At 50.0% G+C, this 20626-nt stretch overlaps 1 long non-coding RNA gene across 8 annotated transcripts in view; it reads left to right on the forward strand.

Moving 5' to 3' along the window:
* Positions 1-20626, forward strand: part of LOC115279408 — a 222882-nt gene that overhangs the window by 187684 nt on the left and 14572 nt on the right. For 4 of the 8 annotated variants that reach the window (XR_003903420.1, XR_003903421.1, XR_003903416.1 and 1 more), the window contains 5 exons: positions 8023-8169; positions 13921-14071; positions 16530-16593; positions 16704-17018; positions 17119-17200. The exons of 1 other annotated variant lie outside the window; for it this stretch is intronic. This is a non-coding gene — a long non-coding RNA (uncharacterized LOC115279408). The remainder of the gene's footprint in view (positions 1-8022; positions 8170-13920; positions 14072-16529; positions 16594-16703; positions 17019-17118; positions 17201-20626) is intronic. 3 more of the 8 variants (XR_003903417.1, XR_003903419.1, XR_003903422.1) reach the window with 3 other exon arrangements.

Here is a 20626-nt window from a genome sequence, read left to right on the forward strand (position 1 = left end):
CCCCTCCAGGGGAAAGGCAATCAGGCCACGAAGAGCAGAAACGCCTTAGGGGTGGTCCAGAGGGGGCTGTGGTAGGGATGTGGGCCCTTTTCTGCTGAGCTGGGGCTCCTGGCGGCTCCTGAGCAGATCTGACTTGCAGTTTCATTCTCCGCTGCTGAAAATGGACGGAAGGTAGCCCAGGTATGGTCAGGAGGCTCTGGCAGAAATCCAGGGTTTTGGCAGAATTCCAGGAAACGGATGAGAGTGGTGTGTCTGGTGGTCGCAGAGGAGACCACAGGAAGCCATCAGATATGAAAGCATTGTGAAGGTAGTGTTTGCTGATGGCACGGGTATCAGGTAAAGGGTGATCCTGAGGCATTACCTTGAGCAAGTAGAGAGTGACGCTTCCACTTATGCCTATAAGGGGATCAGTGAGGAGAGTGGAAGTATTTGTCTTATGGTGTTTGTTTGCTCTGCGGGTAGACTTCCACTCAGTAAGTCTGAGATGTTCATTGGATATCCAAAGAGAGATATTCAGGAAGTAGCTGGGTGTATGAATAGGAAATGTGAGGATCAGTCGTGTGTGTCAAGTCTTCTAGGCCATGAGATCCAGACATTTGGTCAAATAGCAGTTTAGATGTGGCTGCAAACGTGTTGTTTTGGGGTGTCATTAACATTTACATCAATAGATTTTAAATAGAACACCTTACTCTCCATAATGTGGGTGGGCCTCATCCAATCAGTTGAAGGCCTGAAGAAAAAAGACTAAAGCCCCGAGGAATTGGGAGTTCTGCCTCCAGATGTCCTTCAGACTCAAGCTACAACCTGTGTTCTTCCCTGGGCCTCTTTCCCTGATGATTTGGGGCTTGCCGGCCTCTGTAACTGTGTGAGACAAGTCCGTATGTAGATTTCTGTTTCTCTGGAAAGCCCTGACTGAAGCATGGAATAAAAGGATCAATATGTGGAGATGTATTTTGGGGTCATCTTATTTAAGCCTCTAGACTGGTGTGATCCTTAAGAGGGCAAGTGTGAACAGAGAGGAACAGTCTGTTGGGCTATCTGCCACAAGTCAGGAGATTGAGAAAGGTTGTATGTGTGTGTGTGTGTGTGTGTGTGTGTGTGTGTGTGTGTGTGTAATATTTCCTGAGCACTTACTATGTGTCAGCACCCTCACTACTGGATGCTGCCATCTATCTCCTCATTTCTTCTATACGTTTGGGAAATGGTCCTGATTTGGCCACCTATTTATTTGACAGATCTGTTACAATTCCCGCGTCTCAGCCTCTCCGGGGTTCTGGGCAGCAAGCAGCATGGCGCCCGGCCGTTCCGTCTCCCGTGTCAGAAATCGATCATTCTGGCATCTCCCTTCCAGGGCATTTTCAGTTCCCCTGACCTCCAGCCTCCCGAAGCCATTTCATGTCTCCTGATACTGAGTAATTCCATCTATTAAAACATGTGGGGCCTCCTTACTGGCAAGTGTTGGTAAAAATAGTTCTGCAGCCCAAGGGACAGGGTCATTTGAACTTAGTGACTTGAAAAACGTTTGGTGTGAATAATGAAAAGTGCAGGACCATGGTGATGAATTTTCCTCACGCTCTTTGTTCCTTGTTTTCTTTGTGAGACAGAACGTTTAACCCATATTTTCCAAGAACTGTGTAGGTGGGTTGCTGGGGACAATAGATTTTTTAGGGAAGTATTGTTTCTCTGGATGTGGAAACCATGAAGCAGAGAGTAACATTGAGCAAGAGTCCTGATGACTGGGCCTAGGCGGATTGCGGTACCGAGTGTTTGGGTCACCATGGCGTACAAGGCATCACTTCTGCCTGAGTGGACGCAAGGTGACCTTAGAAGACTTGTTCCAGCCAAGCATCCAACAGATCACCTCCCTTGTGAGGCTGCGATTGGTTCAAACTGAGCAGAGGCTCAGCCTGGCTGGTAGAAGAGTTACAGGTCTTTTTGTGAGGCGTACTGAGTTCTGGTTTCCGGCATGCTTTGTGACTATGGGCAGGGCTCCTCCCCTCTCTGAGCAGTGGTGTCTTTGTCTGTGATGAGTTTGGGCTAGGAGGGATGAGATAGTAGCTGGTGGGAGAGTTCATGCCCTGAATGAAAGGTCCCCCCAACCCCAGCACCCAGCCAGCTATTGTGATGGGTGCAACCAGTGCTGCCAAATTCATCTTTGGACTCTTGTCATGTAATGAAATGTCCTGAATTGTAGATGAAGACAGTGAACTCAGAAATATTGACAACATCCCGTGGATGAAACCTATAGTCAGATAGAGCCCACAGGTCTTCAGCGTACGGCTCATTGGGAGAGCTCCTTCATGGGTTATCACAGGCTGGGGGCTAGGAGGTGAGGGACGTTCCTCGGAGTTATTTTGTCTTGAAATCAGTGCAAGTATTTTCAAGGAACTGGAGGGGCAAGGAGAGCCTGGAAGCCAGGTCACAAGATCGCTGTCGCCTAGAGCCCTGGAGAGGAGGCATGGCCTTCCTTTCATCACGGGAGGAAGTGTCAGCCTGAGGCAGTGGACTGGGTCAGCTGATTTATCGCCAGGTCCAGCCAGCAGCCCAGGGTCTAGCTCCATGACTCGATAGAATTTGGAGCTGGAAAGAATCAACTCTTGCAACATAATCCATTTTTCACTCAGCAATATCTCTTACAGATCTTTCGTGCACATATGTCTGTGCACATGTGTGCACACACACCTCATTCTTTTTTAACTCCTGCATAGCACTCCATGGGTTTTTTTTTAAAAGCCATTCCTTGACATTTTACTTGTACCCATCCCCCTCTTGTTCTCTACTTCCCATGTCTACTTTCGTGTCATATGATCTTTCTGACATCTCACCTGACTCCACACCTCTCTCTCTCCCTCCTTCCTCTTCTCTTCCCTTGCATCCATCCATCTCTGGATCCATTCATCAAACACGGTGGCACTACAGGTGCGAAGTGTAAGGGCAGATTCCTGAGAACATGCCGTGGGGGCTCCAGTGCAAAGGGAAGACAGTGAGGAAACACATTATGGCGGGTCCCTGGAAGTGATTTCTTCTACAGCCTTGTTAAAGAAGCTCTTTCTGACCTTTTGGAGTGTGAGAGTCTGAGGCAGAAACTGATCAACATTACCATGTCTGCTCCTTTGGGACGTTCTAGAACCATCATTAGCTGCCCACTCCGGTTTTTACCATTTCCTGAGACTGTGGCTTGATTAGAAGAACCAAGAGTCAAGGTTGGCTCTGGAATGATGGCCATGGGAAGGGTCGGGTGCTGTCAGGGTCTGGATGGGATGGCTCTTTCCTTTGCCACAGACTTCTGAATGGCACAGAGTTGACATTCAGAAGTCCGTCTGAAATGGATGCAGGGCCTCAGGTCTTCTTCCTGGAGGAAATTAGGTGAAGATGAGAGGAGAGGAGAGAAGGCAGTGTGTCTACAAGAGACAGAGATGAGCCTACAGTCAACATTCCTTTATTTTCCCGATGGATGTCCCATGTGGGTTTTGTGCCAGGAGCAGTGTCTATTCTTTACCTTTCATCCTCCACACTTCCTGCTTCCTTTTTTGTGGTGTCTTGATGGTGACCACAGTGGTCATCCCCAGAGCATCACCGGCCAGCAAGTGGAGCCCTAGGAATGGAAGAATTAGCACACAGCGGTCTGAAGCATGGGCTTCCGCGTCGTGTTCAGGCATCCCCCTCAGTCACCTTGAGCAACACTTGCAGCCATTTGTCCTGAGTCAAATGGGAAGAGGGTCACTGCCTCCTTTCTAGGGCTGCTGGGAAGGCTGGAGTCTGTTATTACATGCAAAACACCTCGCCGAACCAGAGAGTCGTGCCTGGCACGTAGTAAGTGCTCAGCAAACATCAGCTGTCCACACGCGTGGCTCAGACAGCTTCTTATCAGGGAGGCCTTTCCTGGCCGTGCTGTATAAATAGTACCCACTTAATGCCCCATCTCCCGTCCCGTTCTTCCTTTATTGATCTGGGGAGCACTCAGCACCATGTGACCCCCTTGTGTATTTGTTTGGTGACTCTCTGCCACCCCGCCCCTCCTGAGCCCCATAAATGCAGAGATTTCTGCTGCTGTTGTTTAACAGCTTACTCCCTGGGACATGGGGAGGCACCTAGTAAATATCTGTTGCGTGGATGAGTGCCCATTTGAGAGATGGCCCCCGGGCCCAGACTTTGGCACAGAGAGGTCAAGTAACTCGCTGAAGACCACCCAGCTACGAGCAGTTAGTGAGCCTGGATCCAGAGTCCATTTTCTCGGCGGCTCAGTCGGTAAAGTGTCTGACTCTTGATTTCAGCTCAGGTCATAACCTCACAGTTCATGGGTTCGAGCCCCACATCAGGCTCCATGCCGACTGTGCAGAGCCTGCCCATGATTCTCTCTGTGCTCTCTCTCTTGGTCTCTGTCTGTTCCTTCCCTACTTGTGCTCTCTCTCTCTCAAAATAAATAAACTTAAAAAAAAAAAAACCGTTAGTGCCTCCCTGCTGGTAAAACAAGCAGGCAACGGAACTGACTGGAGCTTTCAGCACGGGGAGGACTCAGTAAAGGTGAGGTACAAGCTGTCTGCAGCGGCAGCGCTTCCCTGAGCCTGTCCCAGGACCCTGTCTGGCTGTAGCAGCCCAGCATTTCGAGTGCCAACTTGCCGAGAGAAGCCACCGGCCAAAGAGGAGTGGTGGCCAGGCTTGTGTGCAGGTGCAGTGCCCAGATTCCACAAGCGCCCGTGCCCCTGCCTCACATGAAGCTCGTTTCCGCACTCAGTGGAAGCTTCTGGAACATGCCAGCTTCTCTTCTGGTTGCCCTCTCACAAGCCTGAGGCAGGTCTGTAAGGGCCTCGAGCGTAAGGAATTGTCCTTATCACTCAGACCTCATCCCAGTCAGCCACTGGGAGGTTTAACTGTTCCCATTTTTAAGATGAGGAAAATGAAGTCAGGGAGGTGTAAATCCTGAGGCCAAGATTTGCGCCCGGGTCTGTCAGGTCCCAAACGCCTCATGCCTCTGCTCTGCTCCTCTGATGCTGTTGTATTCGGATCCTGATTCAGAAGCATTTACTGAGCAATAAATACAGGCTGGGTGCTGTGCCTAATTTTGTTTCTAGTTTGCTCCTTATAGTTTTTAAAACTTTCTCTGAATGCAGAGGCTGTGTCCGTAAGAGGTATGTGAGACACGATATTTGTCTCATTGCCTTTTGGTTCTCTGGTTGCAGCATTGAGCTGTGAGGAAAGAGCCCAAGTGTTGGAGTTGAACTGTTCTGAATCCAGTTCTGAGCCCAGCCTCTCAGCTGCTGTGTGATCTATGTCCAGGAATCAGCCTCTCTGAGCTTCAGGTTTCATATTTCTAAAATGGAGCTAGTACCTGTACTTGGAGGGGACACTGAGGATTTGAGAGGTTAAATATAAAATACTCAGTGCTTGGGTGACTCAGTCAGTTAAGCATCCGACTCTTGATCTGGGCTCAGGTCCTGATCCCACGGGCTGTGAATTCAAGCCCTGCATCAGGCTCTGCACTGATAGTCCAGAGCCTGCTTGGGATTCTCTGTGTCCCTCTCCCTCTGCTTCTCTCTCTCTTTCTCTCTCTCTCTCTCAAAAATAAATAAATAACTTTTTGCAAAATAAAGTAAAATAAAATAAAATAATAAAATAAAACAAAATACAAAGCATTCTGCCAGATGCATAGTTGGCCATCAGTGAGTGGTGGCTATTTTGTTGCTGCTGTATTTTAGTACACAGTGTTGTACCTAAATGTCACTTCTTTGTTTACCTTGTCTTTGTCCCTCCTGAGGGTGAAGACCAGGCCTTATTCATCTTGGCATCCCCACCTTCTAATTCCGTTCTTGGAACGTGGTGGACTTATACACATTGCAAGGTACATGAATGAACAGAGACAACACCAAACAAATGGGCCACTGGACGGTCAGGGCCACTCTGCCCTCCTGTCGAGAGACATGTTTCCTGGAGTCTTATCCCTGCTTGTCAGATCCAGGCCAGGACAACGGTATGGTGGTTCCATTGTTCCCAGATAACATTTCCTATCTTAACGTCTCCCCGGGACCATCCTCGGCCACACCCTGTCCCTCTGTCCTATCACTGATCCCCACTTGGACCCTGATAGGGTCCTCTCCGGTTTGCTGTGAAGAAGCCTTTCATGTGGCAGGCACTGCTCCTTGTCCCCTCCCCACTCTGTTCCAGAAGTTGTGGAAGGGGGCATTTCTCTCTCTCTGGAACAATCCATGTTGCAGGGAGGACCTAGAAAATGTTAAATAAAAGTGCTTTCCATTAGCCTGACTCTTCCTAGTGTGACCTATGTCTTCCACCTTATACTTCACAGACGCCTCCTCGGATGGGCAAATCCGTTCTTATCCCTGACCTTCCGCTGAACAAGCAGAGGCACAGGAGGGTTGGGACTGCCAGTAACAGGGTAGCAAGAGAGCCTAACCCGTTACCAGCTCTGTGCACCTAACGGCAGCCTTTTCCATTGCATGTCACTCCTTAATTGCATTTGTTGGTATTCCATGCCCTTGCCTGTTTCCAGAACAGATTTGATGGCTCTGTCACCGTCTTAGTGACCCAGGGCAGTCTCAATGCTGCCAGCTCAGTGTGACATCCCAGGAAGATGTGAGGTGCCCGGGCATTCCTTTGCGGGTGAGGAAACAGAGACCTAGGGAGCCAAGTGCCTTCTGGAGATCGCCCAACTCAGGATGGCCCATTCTCCCTATGCTGTGTTTCCCTTCGACTTATAGATCACTTGTTCTCAAACTGGGTTTAATGTTGGGCCCACCTGAGGAGTTGAAAAGTCTTGCTGCAGAGTTTCCCCAGCCTTACCCCCACCCCTGCCACCTAGGACCTGGGCATTGAGATTATAACATCCTTATAACAGCATCAAAACAGCAGCATTGAGAAGCACTGTCTTAGATCACATCTGCTTCAGGGATGTTGGGAAGCTCGTGAGAAGCTGGGAGTCTTCAAATTCTGTTTCAGACAAAAGCTCCAGCCCTCTGAATCCTGAAGCAGACCTTGACTCATAAGGCTGCTCACCTTTGCTCAGATTCAGGGCAGGCTGTGTCTCAGAAGAACAGACAGTGCTGAAAGAGGACAATGGAGAAACGAATGAGATGGGAACAGCCCCAAAGGTGTCATGTACTGTGCCCCTGTCGTGTGCCAGACACTGGCCTGACCACCTTCCCTACATTAACTCACCCAATTCACGGTTCACCCACTAGTGCTGAGAGGCCTTAGCTGACATTACCCCCATTCCACAGATGAGAAGACTCGAATAGATAAGCAACTTGCTCAACCTGGTGGGGGCAGGGCTGGGATTTCAAGGCAGATTGCTGGCTCTGGAGGCTCCTGTTTTAACCACTATGTCAGTTGCTTTGCAGAATGATCTGGGAACTGTGGTATATGGGTCCCCTGTGGCTGAGGGTCCCTTCATGGTGATGATGAGGCATAGAGGTATCTGTCACTCTGCTGCTAAAGAGCCTCAATGACTTCCCATTGCATCTGTGAGGGAATGCATTCCTTAGCATATGAGGGCTGTCTTTACAGCCTGACCCCTGGAAGGCCACTCTTTCTCACTCCATGTCACACATCATGTTAAGACATCTGAAAGTTTCCTCCCCTTTCTCTGCCTGGTGACAACCCCCACCCCCCGACTCTTTAATACCTAGCTCAAATATCCTCTTTTCTAACTTTGCAGCAAGTGTCAGTGACACCTTCCTCTTTGTTCCCAAAGCTCTTGGTTCCTCCATCTGTGACCACATAGGTCACAGCCTTTCTCTCAGAACCCTCCTGTGAGTCATGAATCCCTTGTGGAGAAGGGGTCTGCTGTGTTCATGTTTTTGCTTCCCTCCACGTCCACCGTGGTCTTCAGTGGATGCCAACCTCTCCCAGGTAGGGTAACCTCCTTTACCTTGGTTTCTACCTCTGTTCAGCCAGGGAGATATGTGTCCTTAATCTTCTGACTATCAGAGGATTTTCTGTAATGGATACTTTTCTTCAAGGTGCCTCAGGCTAAAAGTTGCATAATTGATATTTACTGTGTTTTCCTAGATCAGGCTATGATTTTGGCAGAGTTCTGAGCTCCTGTAGAGATTTGCCTCTCACCAGCCTTGGGCTATCTGCATTCTTAAACATCTCAGGCTCCAGAAGGAAAAGAAGAATCTTGACCAGCTCTGGGAATGGCCTGAATGAAAAGAGGTTGGTATCTTGCTTAGTGTTCAGCTTGAGTCGGGAACTAAGCCACCAGGGGCCAGAGGAGGAAGGGGCAGGAAGAGTGGATTTCTGGTGACCAGAAGTGAAATATGTTTGTTTCTTCATGTGCTTTTGTGGAGATGGCAGGAGCTAAGGTCCTTTATGCAGAGTGCCCCCAGGTCTGAGGAGGGTGGGCACACAGGAGCCACCAGCTTACTGAGGCACATTGTCAAGACTGTGCTACATGAGGAGAGGAGAAATCGAGTTTAAAAGACACTGGGTGAATTCTAAGACTCTTCTCCCCAGAAACACATGCATCAGTACAGATGGTGTGTATCGCATCTTTATCTCAATACCGTTGGTTTGACCAGCATCATCATCGTCTCAAATGATGAGACACAAATTTATTTTCTTATTGACATCCAATGCCTGATTTTTAATCAGATTACTTTATAAAGAAATAGGAGAGTATGACCCAAACTCAGGAGGAAATATAGTCAATAGAAAATGGGATTAGAATGGAGCCAAGGTTCAATGTACACTTGTGTGATTGATTGATTTTTATTATTAGTAAATAGACTTCATTTTCAGAGAGTGTTAGGGTCGCAGAAAAATTGGGTGGAAGGTGCAGATGCACTATCAGCGTCCTGCACCAGTGTGGGACGCTTGTTATGATTGTCAAATCCATACTGACACGTCATGATCACCCAGAGTCCGTAGCTTATGGTAGGATTCATTCTTGGTGTCGTATCTTCCCTGACAAACGTGTGACACACATCCACCATTGTGGTAACATATGCAATCGTTTGACTGCCCTAAAAAAAATCCTCTGTGCTCCATCTAGTCATGTGTCTTTAATGAGACATGATCTAAGAGCTCCTTGGTTCTGGATTGGCTGATGAAATCATGATGCATCATAAAACGGCCTACTATGCAGCTGTTAAAAAGAAATAGTGGCTTTATAAAGTAATGCGGAACCATCTTGAGGCCATATTACCTCTCGGAAAGCAACGTCAGCCTTAATAACGTTGAGTGAGAACGGTAGGCATAGAAGGGTGTAGAGTGTGAGAAGACCTGTTCCAACACACAGCCACCCTTCCCTGGTCGGCCGCCTATACTTACTGCGTCCATGCTGAACACATCCTGCTGTTCCTGCAAGTCCCAGGGGACAGTCTGCTCCATGAGGCCAGGCCCTGCTCTGTTGCCTGGACCAGCCCCAGGGCCAGGCCCGTGGTAGCTTTCCATCTGTGAGGGGGAGCGCTTTCTTTTTAGGACTTCCTTCTACCTGCTGTGCTTCTGCCACATGAGCTGACAGCCCCAGACATCCCCTCTCCCTCTCCTGCGGATTGGCCTGGCCTCCCTTCCTCTCTCCCTTGAGTTTCTAGGCTCTGTGAGCCTTGTTACTCCTCAGGCTGCAGAGACACAAGAGATGGGGAGAGGCTTCAGATAGACCTCGGAGATGATTGTGTGCACAGCTGACACAGCTGGAGACTCAGACCTCTTGGGGGTCTGAGACGGAGCTCTGGCGTGGCCGCCTGTGTGACCTTGGCTGTGTTACTTAACCTTGCTGAATCTCCATTTCCAGATGTGTAAAAGGAAGCTAAAAATGCCTCTCTTGAGGTTGTCTTGAGGATTAACTGTGGTAGCCTAAGTGAAAGTGTCCTTTGAGGGAAGACCAGGGGAAAGTGCTTATCCTGTAGAGGGAGGAAAGTGAGGAGGGCCCCCGAATGTCCTCAGGTGCCCCTGCCTTCCCGGGGAAAATCCCCACTGCAAGTCAGAGAGGTTAGAATTCGGCTCTTCCTCTTTTATTCAGTGCACTTCTCTCGGCCGCCCAGGGCTTTCAGTTTAAGCAAATAAATTATCCTGCTCTGCTGGGCTCTGTGTCTGCAGCCAGCCATATGTTTGAGCTTGATAGAGATTCTTATCGGGCGGGTAATATTACCCAGCAAGGGATGACATTTCTTATCAGAAGCCCTGAGGAATCAGAGATAGGAGCCCTTTCTTTTTACCGGCAGCCAGGCCTCAATGTTCAGGGCTGGCTGGCAGCGTGGGGGGCGGGCCAGGGCGCGGAGTGGGCATCTTGCTCTGCACCAGGCATCAGCTGGCCCCCATCTCTTCCACGTGACAACTGGCCACTCCCAACAGCCTCTCTTGACATTGGAAGTAAGCCATTTTGAGATTTTTGCATACGATAGAGGCAGGGCAGGGCAGGGGGGCATGAATGAGGAAGGAAAGAGGGGATGTGAAGACGCTGGGTCTGTTGGGGGTGGTGGGCACGTGTGGGGCCTTGCCCTCGGCAGAGAGCCAGGTGGCTTGGGCTTGCAGCCTCGGCCCTGCGGTTCTGCAGAGTGCGGGCTTCTGAGGCTCAGTCTTGGCTGTGGGAGCGGCGAGGTGCTGGGTCACTTCCTCATCTCCCTCCAGGTGCCCCGTGTTCTCCACCCTGTTCTGGGACAAGGTGGCTGCCCTGTGTAGGTGCAACAGGACGGATGCCACATGGGGCTCCTGGGCCCTCTGGCTTCTGTTTGGGAGGTTAGGTGGGTGAGCAGGAAGGGAGTGAGGTCAGGGTGCTCCTTCCCCTCCTCCTGCTGGGTTCGTCATTAACACAGGCAGGTCTACACAGAAGTTCCTGCCCTGCATCTGATTCCTGAATGTGGCAAGGACTCACTGTGTGATATGAGGCTACCTACCTCTCGCACCTTGGTTTCTTCATCCACAGCACAAGGCGGCACCGCATTTCTTGCTGTCTCTCACCACTTGTCTCTGGATCTCACTGGTTTCTCTGCCTCTCTTGTGCCCTGATATCTGGAGGAGGGGGCGCTGCTGGGTCCCCAAGGGCTGGAGGCCAGAGCTCACTGCAGATGAAACTCCAGTGTGGGCAGAGGAGGTCAGAAGTGACCACATGATTTGGGGACTGCAGCCTCTGTTGGGGACACATGTTCTTCCCCTCCTGATTTTTGGGAAGTTCGGCCCTGTGCAGCCCTGCTCTGCAGTTGGGAACTTGCCATCATCAGGAAGGGAGGGAGAAGTGGTTTCTCCCTCTCCCTGGACCCTTTCCAGCCAGCAGTCCTGCCCTTGCTTCCTTCCTGTGGGCTCTGGGTCCTGCTTCCTTCCATCTCTCAGTCCTGCCCTCTTGTGGGGTGGGCTGTGGCTCCCAGCCTTTATCTCTCCTCCCAACAGCCAGGTCCAAATTCTGAAAGCCCAGCTCTGACCTTGTCCCTCTCGGAGCGTCTGTTAAAGCCCACCTCCATGTCACCCCACGCTGTGATTCCATCCTGGGCACCTCTGTGATGACACCTGTCTTGTGGGGTTCATCCCTGCCTTTGGAACTGACCTCTGTCGTTCTTTGACTTCTGTACCTGATCTTGTCGTTTCTCCTGAGGGGAGCACAGACAAGGCTTGGTTCCTCCCCAGCTCTGCCAGCTGCTGGCTCTGTGACAGTGGGCAAGTCACTTCACCAACCCGAACCTCAGGGTCCTCAGCTGTTGCAGGGACTGGGGGGCTCCAGCACTGGGGTTCTTCTGAGAAGAGCCTGTCTAAAGGCTCTTACTGGGGCTTGGCCCAGTGTTCAGTGGGGGAGGAGACCCCTCTCTCTAACTGACCACCTCTCAGATTATCCACACCCTGCCCATGCTCAAATTGCATTCTACCATTTGCTTTCCCTCTGGGCTCTTCTGCCTGGAGGTCATCTTCCTCTGTTGGAAAGACTTCATCTGGGCATCTCGTGTCTGGACAACTGGAATAGACCTTGTCTCTTTCTGCTTGTGTCTGACTTTCCAACTTGGTGCCAATTCCTTTAGGGCATCGACTCTGGTGCCTGGTTCTCAGCTTGGCCATGGATTTGGTGATTGAGCAGCTGGGTCCAGGGGAATGGAGGACAGTCATTTATTCTTTCAGTGAACCCATTTGATTGAATGCACATCATGGAGCAGGTCTGTGCTTGGCACTGGAGTTGGAAGGAGGCACAGAATGGAGACCGCCCTTCTGGAGGCCATCCTCTAGTGAGGAGGCTGCCTTCCCAGAGTCTGTTCCAGGCATGGACTGCAGATCTGGAGGGACATGGTCCCTCACCATACGTAGCTCAGAGCCTGAGGTGTTGAGGGGTGTGGGAAGAGCTCTGTGCCCAAGGAGAGGATGCCTCTCGTCACAAAGATGTTCCCGCCCCCTCAGATCAGAGCTTGCGGTCCCCCCTCAAGACACCACTTGTCGTGATGCAGACTACCCCATCTCCACATGCTTCCCACCATGGCATCCCTTCCCACTGAGAGGATCGCTCCCAGGTCAGCAGCACCCTTCCTCATGGAGCTGCATAGCCCTTGTTAGGTAAAATCCTCTAAGAGAGGGGTTCTAGAATGTTCCAGTCTGGCAGATCATGAGGGTGCCTTGAAGACTCATGACAGGGCAGCTTCTCTCCAACCAGGGCAGTGAGTGAGAGGCCGCCAGCTGCCCATCCTGGCTGGCCTGTGGTTTCTTTCCCCATGAACCTCTAACATCTGGGCTTTCAGCTGAGTTTATTTTTTCTCCACCACCAACATTCTTCACCAAAATCATCCTCATCTCCCCCATCGCTCACAGCAAGAGTTTCTAAATTCGGCTCCCTGGATCTATCCTTATCCTCCTGCAATCCTGTCTCCAATCAGCAGCCAGTTCAATCTTTCCAAAAATGTGAATCAAATTGTCTGCTCCACCAAACATACCAAGGACTTCCCATTTCTGTTCTTGGGCTAAAACCCAAAACCCCCCACTGGGCTCTGCATGAATTAGCCCAGATGTCTCTCTTCACTCACTATTCTTTAGCCACACTGACCTCAGCTGAGTGATATACCCCATTTGCACCCACCTCAGGTCCTTTGCACATGCCATTTCCCTGCTTGGAATGCTCATTCCCTCTAATTTTGTATAGTGAGCACTTTCTTGTCCTTCATTTCTCCCGTTGTTCCCTCCCACTGCTCTCTGCTTTTCCTTCCTAGCATGATGTGTCCTGATACATTTATCTGGGTTTGTTTCACATCTGTCTCAGTCTGACATGAGACTGAGATCCTAAAAGGACAAAGATGAGGTCAAAAAGGCCAGTGCTTTTATCACACTGACCATGAGGCGGGCACTGTTCTCAGTTTGAGGTTTATCAAACCATATAATCCTCATAAGACCCTCTTTAGTGTAGATGCTGTTATTGCCTTCATTAAAAAAATTTTTTTAATGTTTTTTATTTATTTTTGAGAGACAGAGAGAGAGCATGAGTGGGGGGGGCGGTCAGAGAGAGAGGGAGACACCGAATTGGAAGACAGGCTCCAGGCTCTGAGCTAGCTGTCAGCACAGAGCCCGACATGGGGCTTGAACCCACGAACCGTGCGATCATGACCTGAGCCGAAGTCAGATGCTCAACTGGCTCCATCACTTAGTAGGGATAGGTCCTGGACCAGCCTTCCAGATTGGATTCTGATCCCGGCTCCACTATTTACTAGTAGTGTGATCCTGGATGAGTTTCTTAACAACTCTGTGCCTTGGTTTCCTCATCTGCAAAATGGAATGCTGACAGTAGTGTCTGTCTGTGGTAGACTGAAGTATTGGTCCAAGTTCTTCACTCCCCCATAATCAAATTAACACCTGATACCTCTGCCATGTCCACAGGTGGGCAAATGCCCTTCTCCTGGCCATGACTTCTGTCCTGGCCATGTGACTTGTTTTGGTCCGTGGGATGTTAGCAGCATAACTGGAATGGAAGATGGAAATTGGACAAGGTTGGGCTTCCTTTCTTAGGTTCCTTTCATCATGACAGCATGTCTCTGATGGCCTCCAATCCACAGAGGATGACAGACTTGGAGCTGATTCCAAATTCACACCTTGAATGGAGCCGCACTCAGACAAGTCCTCCCAGCATTAGCCAGAGTCCTAGCTGACTAGCAGGCATGTGAGTGAGAAATAAATGCTTGTTGTCGTTTGCCTTGGGTTGGGTGTTTTGTTACACGGCATTCTTGTAGCCATAGTGGACGACCAAGTCACCTCATAGAGTTATTGTAGGAACTTTAACTGGGTGAGTCTGTTCATGTATTAGTTTTCTATTGCTGCTATAACAAATTACCACCAACTCAGTGTCTAAAAGCAACACTGTATTATCTTACAATTCCATAGGTTAGAGGTTCAACATGGGTCTCGCTAAGCTAAAATCAAGGAACACAGGGCTGGTTCTTTCTGGTGGTTCTAGGGGAAAAGTGTTTCCTTGCTGTCCCCAGCTTCTAGAAGCCCCTTGCGTTCCCTGGAGAGTGGCCCCTTCCTCTGTCTCCAAAGCTGGCGACATAGCACCTCTCTGTATGCCTTCCTTCCATAGTCATGTTTTCCTCTGACTCTTCAGCCTCCTTCTCCCATTTTGGATGCTTCTGATTATATCAGACCCACAGAAACAATACAGGGTAATCTTTCTCTTTTAACGTCAGCACATTAACTTGCTTCTCATCTGCCACTTAAATCTGCCTCTGCCATGCAACCTAACTAGTCACAGGATTCAGGGATCAGGGTGTGGGCATAGTGGTCATTACTCTGGGCATAGGGTGCAGGTTTGTTACTCTGCAGACCACAGCACGCTGGGCACTTAAAATAGGGCTTCACATGCACCAAGTTCTTTATACCCACTGGTACAATCGCCAGCCTTAGCATTTCCATTCATGAGATGAGATGTGAGGCAGTTCCATCTGATGTCTACCTGGGCAGCTCAGATGGGCTTTGTTGTGCTGGACACGGAAAAATAGTCCATTTCTTGGTCCTAGATGGACTGGAGGCTTATGAGACAAGAAAGGAGATAAGGTCTGTTTCCTAACTGGCTTTGGAGCAGACCAGAGGTTCTTCAGGATGATGATAATGCACCTGGTTAATTATCATGGCAAGTCTCCCATGGTCCTCACTGTCTTTGAGGACCCCCAGCATGGGACTGGCTGAGTGACCAGCAGGGCTGAGGGAGGCCAGGCCAGGGCCAGCCCATATCTCCACATACCCAGCTGATTCTGTCCTTGCACTTGACAAGTCCTTCTGATCTTCCCACATAAATAGATTGCAGGGAAAAAGAAACTTCCTGGCCTGCCTGATACTAGCTCTAAGGAAGTAGAGGCAAGGAAACTAAACCCATTGACAGTGATAACGTCCCGCCAGATTCCTGTGTTAATGGAGGAGCTGCTGGGTGGTGGCAGGATGAGTTCAGAGGTGCTGGTTGGACGTGAGTTCCTACAAGAGGGGAGTTAGAATTCACTGTGTGAGAATAGAGTGGGGACAGTGTGGTACTAACCAATACGCGAGAAGCCCAGGTTTGCGGGTTCTTGGGATTTGGAGGTTCCATCAGTGACTTACTGTGTCGCCACCAGAAAGCGAATGATGCGTTCAGTCCTACAGTTTCTTTGTGGTGGCAAAGTGGAGTTCGCAGGGCTTTCCCCACAGTCAAAACGAAATGCTGTGTAATGATTTTTGCTGGAGATGAAGCTACAGAGAATCATGGAAAGAACGTGACAGTTCTTTGAACATCACCAAACTTGCTTGGGGATCTCAAGGCCCAGAGAGGTGATATATAATCCAAGGTCACCCAGCTATTAGGGAGTAAAACCAAGTCCTAGAACCAACCTCAGTATCACCCCCTCCTTTTGCGTCGGCATTCCGTGCCGCCATCTTTGTTCCTGGCGCTTGTTGACGGAAGCATCCCCGATCTATTTCAGCCCTGCCAGTTGACCTTCTTCCCTCAGTGGCTTCAACATGGCCAGTAGCCTCTCACCACATACTTTAGGCACTCCATGGTTTCCTGTGACAGGCTCTGGCTACAGGTCTCGTTTATTTTGCTAATTGTGTGATCCGTGATGGTAAATCATGACTGAGGTCCAGGAGTGTGGGGGGCTCCAGGTTTGCAAAGCTAAGAGGCACTGGGTGGGGAAAACACAGCATGATGGTTACATTCATGTGACAACTCAGGAAGGCAATAGTGTCTACATGTAAATATGCGTATATGCATGTGCTACTGGTTCTTTTCTCTGGAATAATCAGATTCGTATGTGCAGTTAGAACAAGACAGATTCAGGTCCACAACCAGGAAATGCCACCACATAGAGAAAATTATTAATTTACTATATTGGGCTTCCGTTTCTTTCTGGGTAAAATGAAAATAATATTAATACCTGTGACTTGGGTGGCAATAAGACATACAGGACAATAACTGTAAAGCACTTCATATGTGGCCCGGCAAGCAGTGCTCAACAAGTAATGCTGTTTATTGTGAAATGTATTCTTGTCTGCCAGCCACAGAGGTGCATGAGTCAGTCTCCTGGTTGTCCAAGGAATCACCCCAAGACTTAGAGGCCTAACACAAGGACTGTTTCTTTTGCTCCACCTTGTAGGGTGGCTGAGCCCTGCAGGGTGATTCTTCTGTTCCACTTGGAATCAGTGTGGCTGCGTTCACGGGTGAGTTCTGTGAGGCCACGTGGCCAGACGGCTTTACCTGGGGCCTCAGCTGGGGTGACTGGGGAAGCGGCCGGGGGCCTCTCGCTTACTCTGAGATCTTGTCGTCATAGTCCAGCCGGACCTTCTCTCCAGTGTGGCGGTGGGAACCCCCCAAGTGCCTAGTGTGAAAGCTGCCCGGCCTCACAATAGCAAGGCTCAAAATTGAGACGACATCACCTCCGTCACATTCTGCTGGCCAAGCCCAGCTTCAGGGGCAGGAGAAACAGACTCTAACTGGATGGGAGAAACAGCATGCATGTGCAGAAATGGAAGGAATTCTTGGCAAGCCTCACTGGACGCAGCCAACCCCAGGGCATAAGTTGCTTTTAAGGTTTATGACTCTCAGCCTCTACTGTTTAACCTCTTGGGTTATCTGTCATAATCTGGTGAGTACTCTGGAGCCAGACTGTCTTGATTCAGATCTAGTCTCTGTCACAGTCTAGCTGGGTGGCCTTAGGCAAGTTACTTACTGTTTGCATCCCCCAGGTTCCTCATCAGGAAAATGGGGAGACTATTAGTCCTAAGGCAGAGCATACGGGAGGACATGCCCACATGGATATGGACAAGTGTATGTATACAGATCTGCTTGTGTGTGAGTGTGTGTGTGAATGTGCATGCATATGTGCATATATGTGTGCACAGCCGAGTGTGTCTGTTTGTGAAATGTATACTTGTCTGCCAGCCACATAGGTGCATGAGTCAGTCTCCTGGTTGTCCAACAAATCACCCCAGGACTTAGGGGCCTAATACAAGGACTGTTTCTTTTGCTCCACCTTGTAGGGTGACTGAGCCCTGCAGGGCGATTCTTCTGTTCCACTTGGAGTCAGTGTGGCTGCGCTTACATATACACATGGATGTATGCACATGCACGTGTGTAGTTGAAATTTAGTACATCACTTCTAACTCTATTTCCCTGTTTGTAGGTTGCGGCTTGCCTTGCTCTGGGACCCGGGTTGTGTTTTGTTTTATTTTGTTTTTTAGAAAATAATAAAATTGGACCTCAGAGTTGGTACCCAGCTGGAATGGGGACTGAGTGAGCCCTCCCCAGGCCAACACCTGGCGCCTTCCCTGTAGGAGCAGTTCCCTGGCCGGGTCTGGAGAAGTAGCAGGGTGTCGGTGGGTCCTGGTGGAATGCAGACACTCCTGGGCCCCATCCCAGGCCTGGGGGGATCTGCACAGTGGACCACACTGTGCCACTTCTGTTCAGGGCTCTGGTTTCCCAGCTGCCTGGTGCTGCCTGCCCTCGTGCCACCTTTGTCCTCTTGTTAAGTCACTCTCCTTTTTCCTCCCCCTACTCACGCACAGTCAGGATCTCAGAGGGGTGCAGAGCACAGGGCTGGTTTCACATTTGGACCTTTGGGCTTATTTAACTTTCCCACATCTCCGAGAAAGGCATGGGATACTTGCTTCATCTTTTGCAGGCTGAGCTGAGGTCAGGTTGAGCTCTGGATGGCCAGACTCCCTAGGCCTCCCTCCCTCCCTTTCGTAATGAGCTGATTTTCCCCAAGGTACAGCTTCTGGGCAGTGTGACCCCACCGCTTTGTTCCCTGAGTTTTCCCACTAGGAAAAAAAACAACTATCATTTATTGATCATCTATGCTATGCACATTGTATCGCTCTAATTATTAGCCTGCAGGGAAGTTCTTGTTATCCTGAAGCTAAGAGATAATCAACAAGTTACCAAAGGAACCAGCATTTAAACCCTTATGCACCTAACTGGAAAGCCTTTCTTTCTCCTCACTATACCAGAGGGGAGATATACAGGATTTCTTTCCAAGGCCACAGGCCTCACACCCTTCTCTTTGTATGTGAACAAAATCTTGCAGAGAAAAAAATTTTTTTCAATTGAAAATATGCAGACTGCCTTGGGAGTTACAAACACGTCCCAGAAAGTTAGGAGCTGGCCGAGTTGGAAGGCACACAGGACATGAGCCCAACCAGGGCGTGGGTGACAGGGAATCCCACTGCTCACTGCCTTCCTCCATTGAGTCTTTTAGTTTGTAAGTTTTCTTCCCCGCATGTTGGTATCGGGCATGACTTAAATCCCAGGTTGTCAACCCTTGTAGAAAGGGGCTCAGATCTTGGCATTTAATCGCGCCCGCGGTGTGTGTAGGGCTTGGCCACTACAGGAGGCTTCTCGAATCTCCGCTGATCCACAGAGCTGCCCGGAGAGGATGTGGGCCTCACAGATGAGAAAGACAAAGGCCAGAGTCCCTGCGTGTGATCAGCGCCAACGCCGGCCTGCTCACAACTACCCGGAGTTCCTCTGTCCAGCAGCTCGTTAGCTGAGAGGGTGTGAGGTAGATCGAAGCCCTGTTGAGGTTTTGGGAAAGGACCTCTTCCTCCCCATGATCTGGTGGTCCCTTCGCAAATACTGTTGGACATCTGACCCCGGAGTGCACTGATGTGTTTACCTGACCAGCCTCCCCAAGAAACCGGGAGCTCTGTCTGCCTCACCTGCCTCCATTCTTCAGCACGTATCCCCATCCCCGGCGTGCGGGATGAAGGAACACCTCGCCCGTCCACTGTACCAACAAGCCGCCTGGGGAGCCAGAACTCCTGTTGGGCCACCAGCTGTACTTCATTTCTTCTTACAAAGCACTGAGTATTCCAGAAACATCTCCAGATCCAAACACACAAAAGGAAGAAGCTAAAAATGCTTCTGTTATCATTCAGAGGTGACTAATTAAAAGGGCAGGCGTGTGTGCATATGCATACACTTGTGACATCGCGGTAGTGCCCGCATGTGTTTGCCTGGAGCTGTTCTGCTAAATACACGATGCATATCCTTCCCCATCAACACGCGCACTTCTGCTCCTTCACCATCTGATTGCTGGGACACGCAGCTTCGCCACTGTTCAGACAGCAGTGGCAAAGGCCCTTCTATTCTTCTTGGGCGTCTGGGGTGCTTAGAATTCAGCGCTTGTCTGGCTACAAGCCATGAATATCCTCGTAGTTAAATCTTCGTGACTGTGTTTTCCTGTTTTATGAGGATATGTTCCTGTCAAATACAAGAGGCTGTCTAGGCTGCCGCATGCCCTCCAGGAAGTTTGGACCAGCCTCTCCCTCCACCACAGTATCCAACACCGCTACGTCTCTGAGCCTCCCATAGCAGGGGAGCAGGGCGGACGTGCCTTTTCTAGGCTCTTCTCTCTGACACTTGGCATAACACCAGAAACATGGCTACTGTTCCAGCCTATGTGTCTGTGCATCAGAGGACCTTCCTCACCGTGGGCTGATCTCCTTGTCATTCCCCCTGCCAGCCCTTGCTTTCTGTAACAAATGTCTCCAATTAATTAAATCATGATTTGTGGGGTTTGGAGCTGGGCCTGAGCGGGTCTGGCTCCCTGTCGAGTCCTGGCAGCCAGCGTGGTATTTTATGCCGGTCAGAAGCAAGAGCGCTCGGCAGAAAGACCTGGATTTACTACAGCTCTGCCCCTTTGCTCATTTAAGTCTTTGCTTTCTTACCTGACCCATCACGTTACCTGCCGCACACGGTCAAGGTGAGACTTGTGTTAGGTATGGTACCTAGAGGGCGCAGCACGGGTGTGACACACGGCAAATGCCCAGCCCTTGTTGTCTGGGGTGTGGTTAGTGGGTGGCACATGCTGCCCATGTGTACCAGGCACTGTTCTAAGTGCTTTGCCTCAGGAGGTGGCAGACTGCAGCTCCCAGGCCTGATGTAGCCCACCGTCCGTTTTTGTATAGCCCATGAGCTAAGACTGGCTCTTCCGATTTTAACAGTTGAGAAAAATCATCAAAGGAGGTATCCTATTTTCTGACACATGGAAATTACGTGAGATCGGATTTCATGGTCCTTAAATAAAGTTTTATTGGAAGACAGCATGTCTTCTCTTTTACACATTGTCTATGGTGGCTTTGACGTCCGATGGTGGAGATGCATAGCTGGAACGGAGATGGTATGGCCCACCGCGTCCCCAAAATATTCACTATTCGATGGCCTTTTAGTTTGCTGAGTCTCATATGGGCCCAT

The sequence above is a fragment of the Suricata suricatta genome, chromosome 15 (assembly GCF_006229205.1).
Source record: "Suricata suricatta isolate VVHF042 chromosome 15, meerkat_22Aug2017_6uvM2_HiC, whole genome shotgun sequence".
NCBI classification, from domain to species: Eukaryota; Metazoa; Chordata; class Mammalia; order Carnivora; family Herpestidae; genus Suricata; species Suricata suricatta.